Consider the following 14,744-nt stretch of genomic DNA (forward strand, 5'->3'; position numbering starts at 1 on the left):
CAATGATTTAAAAAAAATCATAGCACCTCATAGTTTTAACATATTATTTCCATTAACCATTATTTTTAGTAGCATTGAAATCACTAATTTGATCTTTGAAGTTTAAACTTCAATTTATATCCATACTTATTTTCAGATAAAGCATCTTCTTAAATACCACGAAAATCAAAGAATTTTAAAATATGGTCTTAAAGTTTAATTTCAAATTATGAAAATACAAATTATAATAATAAATGTGATTGTGCATTCTTGGCGCATTATAACTGCAGTATTTAAACAGCATTAAACAACAACACACACACACACATATACCTATATAAACCTGAAGGATTTCGAGTAAGTTTTTAGGGATTAAGTGTGGGTACTGCATTGTCCCCAAAATCAACTGAAAAATAAACACAACCACGTTTGTTTTCTCTCTCTCACACTCTTTTACCCAAAGGCACGGTGTATTAACTAATAAAAATAGAGTCACCATTAGTTTTCACCAAAAGCCATCCATAACCTCTATTTTTTTATTTCCATTTTTTTTTTATAGTTGGTATGCTTTTTTCATTTCTAATACCACCATTGGTGATTTATTTTAAGAAATTTATTCTTTGTCCTATGCTTATTTTTTTACTTTACTACAATCATTATTTATTATTATTATTTGTATTATTATTACTATTATGACTTTATATTTTTTCCCAGCCTAGTCATGCAGACAATGACCCGTAAACCAGTATTAAAGACTACACGTTGAATACCTATATATTATGTTTTTATATATGTACAGTATAGGTATGTCGTGGTGTAGTTGTATAAAAAATGTATGATGAACCACGTTTCACCCCGTTGATTTACCGCAAACGGTGAACGTTTTGACAAGGCAGTTCCGTCACCGCCTTCACCATCTTCACCTGTAGCTAGTGCAACTTTTGCTGAGAACTGTCGTGAGAAAGGCGTTTTTTGATGCACGTGTATATTTTATACATAGATAGGCTTTAAAAACAATAAAGGAAAGCAAAATGTATAAACACTGACGAAAAAAAACTAATTTAAATCGAACAAAAGCATCAGCGCTGTGCCTTATGTGATTCAATCGGTATCGTACACATGTCACCCTGCCTAAAGCGTCGTAATATTTTTTTAGGGTTTCTAATCACACAGCTGACGTCACTGTGTGTCTTTAATTTAACAACTTAATTGTAATATTGTTTATTTATGAAATATTATTTTATTGAAATTAAACGCTGAAAATAAAATAGTGTATACAAATAGTATAGTAAAATCACTGCTATAATATGATAACAAATAGGAAACTTAAAACAAGTAAATATTACAAATTGAAAATTGGAAAAAATAAAATAAAAATTGTAGCATCAGTATATTATAAATGACGTGTTAGTCTGATCAGTATTTAAGTTAAACATAAGATTTATAAATAGGTTCATATAAAAAGCCACTGGATATTTGTATTTTGTAAGATATAGTACATATTTTGATTTAGTGACATGGCAGGGTCAAATCATTTGAGTAATATTGAATCTGCACAAGAACGGTGAAGCGACAATAGACATACATTTAAATTAATCAATAATTGGTGAAAAGTCAATAGTCACAAAAATTAAAACCATTTTTCCAGATTAATTACTTATTAACTAAGGTTAGAAACAAGTTTAAAACGAATAGTTTAATCAATTAGTTTATAATTATGATAAAATATTAATAATTATTATAATAACAATTATATGTGATACTGTTATGTCGATAACAATAAGCGAAAGTCAAAAATTGAATGTATATATCTCAGTCAAAAACAATATTATTCTTCTCAGCAATAAAAATAATATTTATTTATAACAAATATAACCGATGTCATTAAGTGTATGAATTAATATATTACTGTTGTTAATTATTAAAATTTGTAAGCTATATATTATAATATATAGACCGACATTTTCCTTAATGATGTAGTTTTTAATTTTAAAAACATTAATATTTTACATAAATTAAATGTTGACCCTGATAAGGCATGGTTATATGTTCATCCTATTGGGTTTCTCTGTATGGAATAGATGCTTTTTATAATTAAATTAAATTTTAAAAATTCAAATGAACTAAATACAACATATAATATTCTATTAAAAGTAATTTTGTTTAGTACAAGGTATAATAAAATACTCAGTTATAAAATATTTCTAATTCTTAAACATGTTTAAACTTCACTAGTACATAACTATGAAGATTTTTATACAAGTAAATTAATTTATTGTACCAAAATGTAAGTCTGAACTGGGCCATATCTCATTCACATTTGTAATGATAATTAATTTATTATTCGCCTTTTGAAAAATGTAGGCAAATATATACCGCTCTGAGATAGGTATATTAGATGTTAAGTGGATCACTATTTTGAGTGTGATTAATTTGAATTAAATTATATATCATTATTATATTATTATTCAATTTTATAAATGAAAAATTATTCTGACCAAAAACAGTTTGTAAGCATATACGAGTATTATAACCAAGTACATATATTCATTAATAATATGTTTTTTTTTATATAACTATTATTATTTTTTTTTTTTTACTTTTTTTATAGTGGGTTGATATAATTGTTTCCGAAAATATTGCAATTATTATATTATTAGTTTTTAATTATTATAGTAGTATATATGTATACCATATTATATCAACTTATATAACTAAAATTATAATAACATCTTATATAAATAATTATGATAATATAAATATTTGATAAAAAATTCAAGTATGTACGGTTATTTGTTTTTGAAATACGACAAAATATAATTAATTTGGTGACCGGTCAAAAGATCCCCGGTAAAATATCGGAGACGCTCATCGCAATTTGATTTTTGTATTTGGAGCTATTACGATTCGGCGCTCGAAATTTAACCAAAAACAAATAATGCACTTGAGGTTTGGCACCATGTATTCAAAAGTGCACTGGGAGTTCATCATGTTTCTATATGGAAATGTATACTTTAGTAAAATCCCGTTACAACGAACTCCATGGGACCGATTTTTTTTTCGTTTTAACTGAAAATTTTGTTTTAACGAAAATTCGAATAAGCTCTTTTATAAGCCCTGCTTTCCGGCAAGGGACTTATATGACTTTCGTTATAACGGGAATTTACTGTATTTAAAAAAAAAATAACAATTGTTACAAGAGGTATAATATGAATGTACCTACTTAAAAAAATAATAAATAATATTACATACGTATAATTAAATAATAAAATAATATAATTCATACTGAATTTACTTATTTAGTATAGTATAGGTTAAAATGGAACAGTATCTTTCAGGTGACAGCGAAAAAAAAACAATGCCTACGATAAACGACTACTAATTTTAATTCAAAATTGAAGCATTTTTACTGCCCTAAAAGGTGATGACTGATGGAAAAAAACTCACATCAGTGTAAAATCAATATACATTCTTCAGAATATAACATGTTATAAAATTCATAACATTTTCAAATCAAATTTAATTATAAATATATTTAAACAGTATTAATTTATAAAAATTATATGATAAAAGTTTGTATAGCTTATATCCAAGTATGAATTGTTAATTAACCAAAAAATAGGTACGTGCATAATTATTTAACTGGACTTCTATGCTTTCAGTAAAAAGTTGTACATACAAAATTATTTAATTAGTACACATTTAACGTATTATATAGCAAAGTATACATGAATTATTTACATTTTCGAATAAACATCAGCGCATTAAAGGAAATTGTTTCACTAAAAAATGTTTATGGGCTATGATAAGAATGTAATTAAATTGCTATTTTTTGAAGAAAATAATAACCAAACAAACTCAAAAAGGTTTGTGTTTTTTTTTTTTTTTTTTTAATAGAAAAATATTCACTTTTATTTGGGCTCATACATAGTAACATAATACGATGAGTATAGATAGATATAATAAATTGTGAGATGAAAAATAATATAGGTAATTTTTAGCTGTAACTTACAGCCTATAACAATCCTCTCCTATAGCAATAATGTTACTGCTACACGTATAGTAGAAATTAATTAATTAATATAGAAAGTTGATAATATAATAATTAACTTACTACCTGTATTATTAGAACGTGAGGTAAACAGTTTAATAAAATATCAAATAAAATAAAATATTATTAATGTATATTAAGCTATACAATTATGTAATAATTAAATTTGAAGAAAATTAAATTTAAAAATCTGATCTGAAAATAAATGCATCAATAGTAATGCAGTCTTTGATTTATCATATTCTAATAATAATATAATGTAATAATATACTATTTACATATGTGTATAATAATTTTTATAAAATCAAAGGTTTCCAATTTGTGGTAGTATATTTTTGACAAATTTTATTACGATTACATCCACATTATTCTTATTTGCCCTAAATACATATTTTTGAACCTTCTGGTTTCTTAAGATAAGAATTCTGCTGATGTACTTTATTGATCTGAGGTTGAAACATTTCTGTTAAATGGTATTTTTATTTGATATATATATAGGTAAGTTACAATTTTTTCATAAAAATAATGAATAATGTAACTGTCAACTCACTAATAGTAAATCTATAAACATTTTATAAGTTAATTTAAAATCAAATTTATAATTAATCATTTTAACGATGTATTCTTTTTGTTTAAAATGCAATGTGTTAAATACTGGTTATAAGTATATACCTGCAATTAAATGTACGAACGACTAAAATTATTACTGTGTATAAAATACCGTTTTTTTTCTTTTCATGTTTAACCGACATCAGAAAAGACTCTGTTTGAACAAATACATAAAATACCCTACATTTATTGGTTGTTAGTGACTATATTAATAATCTTTAATATTCAAATAAAAACAATTTAAAATAGGTGTATAATATAATTTTAATTTTAGAAATAATTAAAATTTCCTCAAAATTGCTTCTCTAATGTAGAGCAAACAATACTCTTCGTACTTTATACCATTAATGTAAATACATTTTAACAGTTAATTGAATCATTCCGAAACAGTATAAACCAATGAACTACGTACTAATTGTGTCCTTGTATATTCGAAATATTAAAATATAAAAATCTTATATATTTAGTTAAAATAAAAACAAAACATTTAATCTGATAGCTTATGACAATTAATGTATTAAGTTTATAGATCGACATTTTGGAAAACATTATCGTTCAAAGATTATACAAGATTCTACAAGAGATCGAATATTAAAATTATACTTTATTTAACCTTAATTAAAAAAGATAATCCAATAAATAAAAATAATGGTTTTAAACAATATTTATAAATCATAATCTAACATAATTATTGTAGGTAAAATATAATATAATTTAAAAATTTAAGAATAAAAAACTATATTTCATTCTATTTTATTGTCTTACACTTAACACAGCTTATTAGATATGCAGATATAATATTAACTTTTTGTATTAGCTATAGAATCTATATAGTTTGTTTAAATTGTTATTTCTTTAAAAAAATGTACCCATATTATATATTTTCATAATTCTATATTAATATTACCTTGCTTAGCTAATTTTTAAAAAAATAAATAAACTAAACATTAGAGTATTAGACATTAAGATATTCGATGTCTTAAATATTATCATTATTGGATTTTGCAAATTATGGAAAGCTATCAAAAGGTTTCATGAAATTGCACATAGAAACTTAAAAATAATAATATTAAAACTGTGTTATTATGTTATTTTTTTAGTTTCTATAAACTATATAAATTATATATACATGAATATATGTATATGTGTGTACAAAAATAATCCAGTGAAATTTTGTTATATACATATAAACCAACAAAGTTATATATATATACATATATATGATTATTTTGAATTAATTTTTAGTACAGTTTTAATTATATCAATTATATTATATTAATATTATACAATTAGATGATATAATTATTAGATGAGAATATAACAATAAGATACATTTAAATTAGGTGTAAATTGTGCTTTGTCCAATGTAAAAAAAAAATTGAATAATTTAACTTATGTTAGCTATTAAAGAATTGATTATATTTAAATTATGATTTGTCAAGTTATATTATTTCTAAATAAGTGACGACATATTATGTGGCATGATTTCATGAATAATAGATTTAAAAAGATATGAAAACTCACAATATACCTACAATAACAATAAAGAAAAAAATTAACAGCTGATATAACACTATGATAAAATAACATTACATTTTTATGATATCAAACTATTTTATCATTGGTTATTAAATCTTCTTAAAATTACAATTTCTTAATTTCAAATTTCAATATATATGTACTTGACAATTAATTCGCTTATAGTGCTTAGTTACTTAGTACTAATTAAATCATAAGTATATCTATAATTAGCTAAAGACTCATGAATTAAAATAATTAAAATCAAATGAAACATGCATTAAAAAACAATTTTAGAATACGCTATATTCCTTGATATAATTTTTTTTTTTATTATTATTGACTATTTTAGTGTTAAAATCAGTTGATGAAAACTAATTTAAATGAAGGAAGATGTATGAACTAATGAGAACTAACTAATTTGTTTCAGAGATAAATATAGTTAATAGTTCTTGTGAATAATACCGAAAATTCTTGTTAGGTATATGAACTTGTTTAATGTAACGGACACATTAATGAGGGCATATAAAACCATTTGTCATTCTGCTGTTAGATCCATACTTTGAATGAGAAAATATTCACTTTCAACTTGACGATTTGTAATATATTTAATGAAAACAATCGCAAAAATTTAAATCGCAATAGCCATGAATAAAATAAAATAAATGTGTTTAATCTTTAACTTGTATACTAATTTAAAAAAAACATTAGTTTAACACTGAATATGAGACTTTTTATTATCTACATATTATTTACTATTAAATATTTAATATTACAAAATTATTTAATCGTATTTATTTTATAATAATCGTTAATACTAGTTTAATTAAATATCACAGAAGTGTAATTTATATTTTATAAAGATGTTTAATAAATAAGTACTAAATACGAATTACAGCTACGTATAATCTGTGAACATATGAGGTTTTTGAAAGAAAAAATATAATAACATTAACTGTCATACAAAATATATAATATTATAATAAATATTATCAATAAACAGATCAATTTAGTTTATCAATAAATTTATTAAATCAATTTAAATAAGTATTTAAGATTATTTTATTGAATTTTCTAATTGAAAAACCCGATGAAGATGGTAATTCATAACATTATAACATAAACAACTTTTAGTCAAAGGATTAAAAATAGGTTGAAATAAAAAAAATGTAGAATGTAATTTAAACTTATTGGAAACACTGTATATTAACAGACTTATATCTATTATACGTCACAAATTTAAATAATTAAGGATTTCCATTAAATTATACATTAACAATATGTACTTACATACCTCATTACAGATTAAATACTAGACTAAAAAAAAAAATTTGTTACTAAGTGTCATCTGTATAATATTTTGTACACAGTAATAAATCGACAAATGAGATATATTTGCATATAAACCTAAAAAAAATTATAATATATATTATATTATAACGCTTTACCCACATACACACAAACAACATACACCTTAATTTTATCACTTTTAAATATATTATAAAAGGTATATATTATTATTATGAAATTTATTGAAGTGTTATATTCCCACTTACACATCCTTTTTGAATTTATTATATTGTTATAAATTGTATGCTATTATTAGAATCAACATTTTGTTGTGCAAAAATAAACTAAATAAGAAAAAATAAAATAGAAAGTGTACAGTTTTTCATTTCTATGATTATATTTCTAATGATGAACTAGGCACGGATGCGTGGATATACTTGAGACTTGAGAGCGATTGTTAAAAGCACATTTTCGTCAAATTTATATAAACATGTGATATCAGTAAAAATATAAACGTGTGTTAAATGGAAAAATATAAAATGTCTCTATATGAGTAGTATAGTTAATTTATATAATTTTGTGGAATGTACGACCGCATCCATCTTCTACATTTGAAAGATCGTATGTAAATTGCAAGGTACAAGTACGAGGGTGGAAAAAGTATATGTACGCCATCCGAGAAAAGTGATTTATTTATAGGAAAACGCATCTGTTATTTATTGTTATTCATCTTTGAATAGCCAAAATTACTGGATTGTTTCTTTTTTAAATGATAAAGTAATAAACTTGCATTTTAAACATGAATTATAAAACGTGTAAAATTCATTTTTTTTTTTTTACAAAGAAGGAAAAGGGATCATTTTTTTATTCTCTCATTTCTATTTCCATTGAGTCGGAATATTTTTATTTGAATCCATCAATATTCAATATGACTGACGGCTCCCGATGTAACCCTCATCATTTTATTGAGTCGTTTACGGCAGGTGTTAAGTCTTAGAAGCTCGCGTAGGAAATTATGAATATTTAAAAATAATTAATAGTAGACGTAAAAATAATATTATATAGAAATTTATTGAAACACCATGCAAAAATAAAGAAATTATATAATTATAATAAAATTAAATCGTATGTATTCAACGGTCTTCAAGGCAAGCATGCAGTGTCACTTTTGAAAGAAATGAACAAAATAAATGGAATATTAGTTGTATCTTAATACTCCATAAGTATACAAATACAATTTAAACTGTATCTATTCTCATTGACTTGTACAAGAGTACTAAGTATTAGGAAACTGTCGGATTTGTATTATAACAACATTCTAAAATATACGAGTGAATATGGTAAGTGAAGCACAAATAAACATTAGAGATATACCCTTGCCGGCTGTTAAATATCCCATATCAAATATGCAAAGATTAACACGGAACAAAAATATCAACGAAACGTTGAATGCGTGACAAAATAGTGTACATATAAAATAAGTTATAATAGTTATGATATTCGGTTAAACCCACTCGAGAATAGTGACGACGACAATATTTTTTTTATATATTGGAATTTGTCGAGAACATACATATTATTTACAATTTCTCCAAGATTCAATCAGAATTTGGAGTCGTTTGGTTGACCAAGTGAAAAACCACTATTACTATTATAACTATTTAATAATATACTTAATATACAAGTGATTTATCTGACTAAAAATATTGTTACTCTACGTTTTAATGTTATATTAGGTAGATACTTTATACGTATACAACAGTAAACACGTGATACTTGACGTTAAATCGACTTTTAAAATGCATTCTATTCATCGTTGTCAAATACAATTGGTGTAATCTACAGGTGAACATAGTACATTGATTAATGAATTCAAATTGTTGCATAACGAGAAACGAACGAAAAAAATAAGTGAATGATCGATATTTACTAGTTGCTACATGGTAAATAATATATTGAATATATTTTTAAAATATAAAATATAATTGACATTCTTAAATATATCTAAGTTCAAATTATACTTGAAATAGTATCTATTTAAAATAATAAATTTAATTTACTAAAAAATAACACAATTCAAAAACACAAGACACAACATGCTTCACACACGATAGGTATAATATACAATTTGTCAGTTATCTCAATTGATATACTTGAAGATTATTGGACAAGACAAATGTTTCAAGCAGTGCGTATTTAAATATTTAATAATTTAACAAATTAAAGTGTAACTACATATTTTTTAATATTTTTATAAGTGTTATAAGAATAAAAATTTTTAAATCGGGTCAATTGTAAATTATAGATAATTAATACAATTTTTTACAGTATGACACGTACAACAATTAAACAATAATTACTTAAGTTTGAAATTCGTTTCATAATAACTATTATAAAAAAATATACTATAAGGAATGGTTCAAAAATAATATATTTATGAGTATCAGATACAGTCACAGGTCTGAAAACTACGACTATTTTAATCACTAAAAAAAAAAAGTAAATAGGAAATGCGTTGATTCTCGACTTGTTGATTTTATACCAAAGTTTTTATATATTAAATTTCAGTAAAAATTCTATACCATCGTATATTTTATACGTATAAATAAAATATTAATATTTGTTTAATCCTTCACATCTTTTGAATTACTCGCTTTAATAGTACAACAATGTATAAAATACCCAATATGTAACACTATTAATACATATTCTAATTATATACCATTGGAAAAAGTAGTAAAAAGTAGTGTTTAAGTATAATTTAGCACACTTAGCTGTAGCCTGTAATACAAAATATGGGATAACTTTAAATTGATTATAATTTGTAAACTAAAGCCGAGCGCCAAATTCTGATTCTATGTACTCGTTTTCAGTTGCCAGCATAAAAAATACCAAGTTAAGAAAAAAAAATCAAAAAAGGTATTTGGTAAAGTAAAACATATGTACCAACATTTATTATAATATAAGAACTCTTTTTTGCTCTATAGAGTGGATTTACTGAGTATTATTAATATTTGAAATTAGACACGCACGTTTAAATTTGTACGAATGTATGCATTTTTTTCCAAATCAAAGAACTGCTGAATTTTGTGAATCCGAAAAACGATTATTTTTATTTTTTTTTTCTAAACCATCGAAAAAAGTGTAACTATAGTAAATTATTGACTTAACTGTTTCATTGAATGTAACTGAAATTTCTGAATTTCGTTTACTATGATACATTAAAAATAAAAATAAAATCATTCCACAATACTGTTAATAAAATATCGTTTTTAACGAAAAAAAACTAGTGAGTTAATAAATTATTAAAACAACTCTTCTTAAGTACATTTTTATACTGTATAATCTATAACTTATAAATATATTATACACATGTATAATATATTATTATGGTATTTAAACTGTCATAAAAGCATTCCTATTAAATATAGAGCACTTAAATTAAAGAAATATAGAACACCATTTTAATAATATTATAACAAACCATTACATTGTTAAGTATTCCTCCACAATATAATATTGTATGTACGTATAATCATTGATTATAAATTATATTTATATAAATAGTATTACTTATATAGTGATATTTATTATCATGTATTACGTATACGAGTACATTATTAAATTATTTAAGGTAACTCGTGATAGTATATATTATATGTGATCGTGTGATTCAAATGAATCAATTAAAAAAAAAAAAAAATGTTCAGTTAAACGATGGATGATTATAGACCACATTTTATATAAACGCAACAATAATAGCAATAACAAACTGACTTGAAGTCAACGCAGACAAAATATTATGAAAAAGTCGGTGGCGGCGTTTCGACGGGTCTTCTTCGAAGCGCACATTATAATAATATATGTACTTTCACGCCGAATGTCGCCCCCACGGACCACATAGGGCTTCTCACGCGGTGGAGGGAAAAGTTTTCGCCGTCGGTCGATCACGCCTATGTATATCATACACACATACGGACACATAAATACTAAATATTTTATATACAGGGTGATTATTTTACCGTTAATCAGTCGACATCTTAGAAAACCCGAAACATTTTTAGATATTCATACTTTTTACTCTATTTAAGTTCAAACGTCCCAATTCATATTCTTGTATTATTATTAAACATTTCATTCTTAAACGCTAGGTTAGGTAAGTTACATCCCGGAATGCCTATTTTACGATAAAAGGGCCAAACTGTACGTGTATTCAATAGTTCAAATAAATAGTAATTGAGACCCGTACTTGAATGATTAAAAAAAAATTAATATAGTGATTGAGTCCCAGTATAAATGAAAAATATACCAATTGAGTCCAAATATTAGGAAATTAAAAATTTACTATTTAAGTCTACTCTGAGAAAAGTAAAATAAATCAATTGACTCGATAGATTATATTGTACTTTGTATGAGATTATATTGTGTATTTCTATAGTTTTGGTTGAAATAGGAATATAAAATATATTAAACACTGCATTAGTACTTTGCCTGTATCTAATCAAAAAAAATTATATATTAACTAAAGAAAAAAAAAATAAAAAATAAAATGCCTAATACAAAAAAAAAATCAAGATTTGAATACAAACAAAACGCTAAGTCAATACTGATAAAATCATAACTAATATTTAATATTTATATATGATATACTAATGTATAAGGCATTACATTTACTTATTTATTATTTTGATGAACAACTTAATCATAGCTACAGTATATTATACATTTAAAATTTATCAAATAATTCAAAATAAACATTAAAAGAAACATTTTTAACCATATCTGTAGAATTTTTCTTACCCTCTTAAGTTTATAAAAATTTAAAAAACATAATATTTTCAATGTTTTGTGGGGCTTAGTTGTATTAAGTAAATAAAGCATAAACTCAATTAATATTATATTTTAAATTTAACGGGACTCAATTCGTTCTAAAAGATTTTATTGGGACTCAATTCGTATGCAGCCAATAATATATCAGTAGCCAGTCAATCTATCTTGGTCTACCCTCCAAATTCTCGTGTCATCAAACCGAAATTGACTGAAATCACTATTATTTTTGAAATGATTTGTACACCCACTAAAAACTTTTTTATTTTTTAGAACAATCACTATAATGGTATTACATATTTACTAATATTCTCCACAACCATATATTGATATATTTTATATCGCTGCTCACAACCGTCTTGCTACAAGAAAAATGCGATTATTATTTCTCATTTATAACGTCGAAACGTGCGTTGAAGTAATTATAATAGTCACGGTATTAATAATTATCCAAACAACTTAATACCGGATTTAACGAGTGTTGTTGCGAAAATATGGTCACGTTTCGTAAAGCAAGGTTCCCAATTACTATTGTATTACCATTGTCGTGTCACCTAGTCATAGTTGAATACACTTAACTGGTAGGTAACGTCTTATCAATATTTTATTGTCCATGTTTTTAAACTGCCAGAATGTTTCATTATCCAAGTTCTAAGGCAGTTCCACTACTTCAGTGATCATGTAATTCATGAGTTTATTGATCAGAGATTAACCAATTACTAACATATATAAAAAAATTAAAAATATTAAAATGGGTTTCCAATGTTTCCACTACACTCATTCACCTGTATGTGTGATACATTTTCACATTCACCTTAAATGTGCATTTCATATTGGTTGAAATTAGTAATACGGATTTGGTATTAAATAGTTATTAACTATATGTTAACCGTTTTCATTCCTTGTATCATATCTTTTGTTACAAATTATATACGACAGTATATTTGAAATTTTTGAATATGATCCAACAACAAGGTAAAGTGGTTTAACATTTGGTAAGAATGTATAAATACACTGGTATATCAAAAGCTTTGATAGATATCAACCAATCACAGTAAAGGGATGTTATGCACGTACGCGTGAACGCGATGTGTAATGAAAACCGACCATCTTCAAACTTCAATGTTTAATAATTGGTTATTAAATGTGATTATCCGCGCCTAGAGAAATTGGTTTTATCTAAACAATTTAATTTAATTTGGCGAATTTAAAGAAAATCATTTACACGTATCATACGATTTACGGGCTACGGCACACGATTTTAGTGAAATACTACCGCTTTAAAACGTAATTTTATTATAGTATGTAACCCGATAGAGGTAGGTATGGTTATAGATAGGCACTTACCGGTTCGGCGAAACCCCGTTACAGGTATGCGGGTTTTTCCGGTATCCACCGGAACAGGCCAAGAGAAGATCGACTGTAACGCAATTGTATCTTTAAACGTTATAGGTGTGATTTCGATCGGTTCTGCCCGCTCGTCGACGACACCGTCGGGAATAGCACAACGAATCCGCGAAAACCACGAAACGCACGGGAATAATTAAATTATTATTATAACGAGATTATGATACGTCACTGGCCGTTTTATTTATTTATACGTTATAACAATATTATTTTCGCGAAATGTGCGAGAAAAAAAACTTCGCACGGTCACCACTAACGATATTGCGTGGACTTCCGAACGACCGCGACGGCAATTGCGACGAATACGACTGCGACCGCGGTATGAGTGGTACGACGACAACGACAACCACAGTGGTGCGCGACTACACGACTGCGGTAACCTACGTAAGTACGACTTTGGTACCTACTCCTAAACCGGCGGATAACGACAACGCCACGATGTGCGTGTGTGCGCGCGGACGCCGGTCGTGTGTGCGCTGCGGCGCTGGGCCCTTGCGTTGCGGTGGCGGCGACATGCGCGAGCGGTTCGGGCGCGTGCGCACTGCCGTCTCTCGACCACCCGATCGCCCGTCCCTCGCCCGATCCTCGTGTGCTGTGTAACCCCGCGGTACGCGATCTCTGCACCACCCTTGGCCACCCACAATTCTTCGCGGCCAGTGCCTGCAACGACGGCGACTTCTCTTACCCGCCCGCACGTCAACCTCTCACCACCACCGACTCCACGACGGGCCGACGACGTCTGCGGTGTTCCGTGGTCGGAGGAACGGTCGGCGGCGGAGCAGCGTGAGCGCAACAGACTCGCACGAAAAATCGTATCCAAAAACCAAAAGAAAAATAACGTAAAACGCCTCCTCCTCTTCCACCTGCTCCCACGGCATCTCCTATTTTTTTTCACTTGACGCGGCCGACACCGGAGTTCTTCGTATTTTATGGTTATTGGTATATTATATATATTCATGCATGTGCATACCGCGATACAAACCTCGACGAACTCACTCTGTTTTTCGCCCTTTTAAAGCACAATAGATACTAATTTTTCCAGCAACATCATTTGTTGCGTAGC

General features: G+C 26.6%; 1 protein-coding gene across 7 annotated transcripts in view; it reads right to left on the minus strand.

Annotated features, from left to right (window-relative positions):
• LOC113553311 (potassium voltage-gated channel protein eag) overlaps positions 1–14,132 on the minus strand; it is a 192,889-nt gene extending 178,757 nt beyond the window's left edge. For all 7 annotated transcript variants that reach the window (XM_026956584.1, XM_026956583.1, XM_026956586.1 and 4 more), the window contains exon 1: positions 13,622–14,132. The gene's annotated coding sequence lies outside the window, so the exon portion shown is untranslated. The remainder of the gene's footprint in view (positions 1–13,621) is intronic.
• Positions 14,133–14,744: the final 612 nt, after the last annotated feature.

This window comes from Rhopalosiphum maidis, chromosome 2, assembly GCF_003676215.2.
Source record: "Rhopalosiphum maidis isolate BTI-1 chromosome 2, ASM367621v3, whole genome shotgun sequence".
Taxonomy (NCBI): domain Eukaryota; kingdom Metazoa; phylum Arthropoda; class Insecta; order Hemiptera; family Aphididae; genus Rhopalosiphum; species Rhopalosiphum maidis.